We start from the raw sequence: 4,245 nt of genomic DNA, 5'->3' as shown, positions 1-4,245 counted from the left end.
TCTCTGCGAGATGTCCAGCTCTTACATCGACCCTCTGGCCAAGGGAACGATTTAAAACGCGTTCCTCATGATCGCATTCAGCTAAGCCGACCCAGATCGCATTCAGCTAGCAGGCGGTTAAGTTTGTATAAGCCAAGTTCTTACTTGCACTCTCTTACCGACCTCGTGGCACACACAGGGTAAGCCGGACACCAGAGCCGCACCTAAAAGGTACGACGAGCTCATCTCAACTACCACCCTAAACATTTGGTATTCGAAACCTGTAATAGGATAAGCCAGGAGACGTCTTGCACCGTAAAATACAACTCGATACCAAAGATAGGAAAAACACAAAAACATTCTTATTCCATAAACATCCTTATTCCGGAAAAACACAAAGACAAGGCAACGAAAGCCAAACACGAAAGGCCACATTCGACACACAAAAACTAACAAAACAAACAAGTCTCAAAGTACAAACTTAGTTTTCAAATCCCAGATCGGCATCGGANTAAATCTTCACATGCCAGACCTCGCACTCCCTCCGCAGACTTTCCAGTGTGTCCATCGGAACATTCGCACCCCTAGCAGCCATCTCCTCGAGATACGAGCGAATCCCCTCAGCGCGGTTGCTTTCAACGAAGAAATGGTCCGTACATTCTAACTGGATAATATAACGACGCAATATGTCGACCCGAGTCCGGCATGCATCGATCTCGGGCCGACCTTCAAAGGGCCTGCTCCCAATAGGATCAAGATCGCCCGGTTCAAGGACGGGAATCTCCACCTCAGCCATTGACTCCTCACGACGAGAACGCTCCTCTAACAAACGATCCCACCTCCATTTCGGGACCAAAAATCCCTCGTCGATCATAGTTTCAAGATATCCGACCACTCCGTCAACACGATGAAACCAGAAATTACGCTCGAACTTTCGACGCGTAGCGAGAATGTAAGCTCTCAACCTCTGGATTCGAGCACGATAAAACTCCATCTCGGAACGAACTACGTCGTCGGACCTCACGGAGAGCCGCTCTCGCGCCCTCCTCAGCCACGCCGACCTCGTTGTCACAGGCATACTACCGATCTCAACTACCCTTCAAAAGGAGAGATTTATCTTTAAAACAAGAAAGGAGGATGATGAGAAATGGGTAACTTGAAGGTCAATTTATAGAACAAATAGTGCAATTTTCGAGGCAAAGCAATCAATACCGCAATTCTCGAAAAACACTTCTATAGAACAATGGACACATATCATAAAACCAGCAGACAACATGTAAAGCAAGTCCAATCATAATGCAAAGGTTCAAAAAGAAAAATACATCGCCTAAACAGCCCAACATCCGTTACAAAACGGGAATAGGTTCTAATAGAACAACAAGATAAAAGCGAGTCACTGCTCGGCAGCAACCTGAGCGTCCGATCCCGTAGGTGCCCCTGCCATGACGACCTCCTCTCCTACGATCACGGGAACCTCCGCCGCCTGAAGGTTCGTAGGAACGATCGCAGTCTCCGAGAGAGCCTCGAGGTCGCTGTCCAGAACGTCGGCGATATCGAAACCAAGAACCTTGTCCTCCCACATCTTCGCATCAGCTTCCAAGCCGAGCAAAGTCTTCGACGGAACGATCGTACCACTCTTCGCCAACTCCTGAAGACAATCATAGGTGTCGCTCACCTGGCTCAAGGTCAGAAGAGACTCCTGCGCCGCTTTGTTGTCAAGAATATGCTTCCTCATCCTCTCAATACGAGACCTGTAGCCAGCAACCTCGACATCGATGCCATGTCGCTCCGCCTGCTGCTGCTGCAACTGCGCCTTCTGAAACGCGTGATCAACCTCCAACTGCTCGAGACGAGAGCGAGAGGCGTCAAGAGAAGCCTTGAGATTGGCTACTTGCTTCCTGAAACCGGCATTTTGCTTCGTGAGAACAGCAGAAACCCCTCGCTCTTTATCGAGATCCTGACGAATCTCCTCAGCTGATCTCCTCGATGGTTCAGAAGTACGAGAATCAGCAAGTTGCTTCTCCAGCTCGGCAATACGACGCTCGTACGAGACGACCATGCGGTTCACGCCACCGCCATCCTGAAATGCAAGGAATAAAGAATTAAGTTGATAATTGAGAAAATTCAATCAAGAACATAAAGACAAATGCCAACATGGAAGTGTTTCCGAGCCCACGATCTATACAGCTCGGGATCGTAGAGAGAACCCACAGAGGGGAGCGGGTCAAAGGAGCCGCGAACCTTGCTAGCGAGTTCACCACAAGCAGCAGCGTTGTTGATGAACAACTCATCCTTCGTCTTGTAAGAAAAGGAGAACGAATCATCAATCTCAGTGGTGTCGCGCGGAATACCATCCCTCCTAGATCTCTTGGACGATTCGGGCTCGGGAACAACCACCTCACCATGGGAAGCCCTCTTCCTCGATGAAGTAGGACGCCCAGAATCAGCGACAACAATCGCTAGAGCATCAGAAGCCTCGCCACGTGACTTCTGCCCACGCGGAACGACAGCCGGAACCTTGGCAGCCCTTTTGTCAGCACGGGTGGCGCCAACCTCCGCCGACCTCAGATCTCCTGCAACTCGCGGATCGGCACCTCCACCCGGCGACGGGTCAGCAACTTCAGTGTCTGTAGCACGCAAAGAAGACCCAGCTTCAACGGCCTTCTTGAACTGATCGGCGTATCGAGGAAGACGAGTGTTAACTTTTCCCATCCCTAAGCGCGGTAGACCTAAAAAGGAAAACAGAAGTATAACAATCCAATAACCATTAAGGAGAGCAACAATCGATACAACAAAATGAGGAGGAAACTCACGAGATCTCTGAGTAATCGAAGGCCAATGAAGCGCCCCTAGTGTTCGGATCTGTCTGAGATTATCGAAAAAACCTGGAGGATGAGCGCGCAAACGGACGACAGGCTCTGCAGACGCCAACAAAAATAAGGAAAAGGTCAGGAACCAGCCAAATGACAATCAAACAAGTATGAGTAAGAAACTATGAAGCTACCGGGAAACATATTCCACTCGGTAGCACAAAACACATCAAGATCGTCGAACGAAATCTCGTCCCGCTTGACAAAGAAAAAATAACGCTGCCAACGACGAATCTTTTTCTCAGCCCCGACGATTATCTAATGACCCGATCTGGCACTGGTGTAGAAGTATCCCGGACTACCTCTAACTTTCGTGAACTTGGTGGCTTCCTCCAGAAAATGCACGTCAACCTCTATACCACAGTTGGTACCAAGCATCGCCAAACCGACCGCGTTACGAATACCTCCTACAGAAAGCTGAGAAATGGCAATCCTACGCCTCGCACAATAACGTATCAAAAATTCCGGCAAAGGGAACCAAAGACCGCATTCGGTGAAGTAATGCTCAAAAAGCGCGATGAAACCTGTCGGAGGCGTCCAAGGACGTTCGTGAGACTCAGGAACCCGGAAAACCAGTCCCTCGGGCATCTTACACCATCGCGCCATCTCAGCGATACTATCCGATGTGCACAACGAAGGACCGTGATCGGCCGGACCAACTGAAAGATTGGCAGCAATCGACGCAGCACTGAGACCCAAAACAGCCGAACGTGGACCAGTATCCTCGGCCGGAACAACATCCATAGGACTCCCACCAGAACCACTGTCGCTGTCCCCGCTGAAATCAAGAATATCAGCGAAACTGTACTCGTTGGCCAGACTGTCGAGATCTCCACACTCTGCTCCAATGTCGATACCAACGTCATCGAAAACATCTTTATAAAACCCGTATTCTTGGGAGAAAGCGCGTCGGATTCCCGCAAGAGTCTTACCACGCGCGTGCGTTGGCAATCGGCAGCTCGTCGGAAGACGGCCATCTTTCCTGTGAGACACGTCGACCTCGCGACCTCCCATCATAAGATCGGGATCGCCGTCATCAGAGTCGGCATCGTTCGCACAACAACCGTTATTGAAACCATCAAATCGACCTACGGGGGCCTCTACGCCGACCTCGGCTCTGCCCAAACGGAACCTTCTCTGCCGACCACCAAGTCTCGGGTCGTCAGATCGACCCCCACTGCTCGCGCCGAGCTCAAAACCAACCGGCCGATCTCCTTCCTCGTCATTGGAACAAATCAAAAACGCGCCGACCTCACTAGATTTGCGACCGGCGGATCCCATCGCCCACTCATGCGATCTGCCGAGCTCACCCTCGACCAGCCGACCTCGGAGATCTCCACCATCGGGAGGATCTATGTCGACATTGCCCAACCTCGCCTCACGGTTGCCGACCTCG

The sequence above is a fragment of the Camelina sativa genome, chromosome 4 (assembly GCF_000633955.1).
Source record: "Camelina sativa cultivar DH55 chromosome 4, Cs, whole genome shotgun sequence".
Lineage (NCBI taxonomy): Eukaryota > Viridiplantae > Streptophyta > Magnoliopsida > Brassicales > Brassicaceae > Camelina > Camelina sativa.
The sequence above is the reverse complement of the archived record's forward strand: the minus strand, read 5'-3'. Positions refer to the sequence as shown.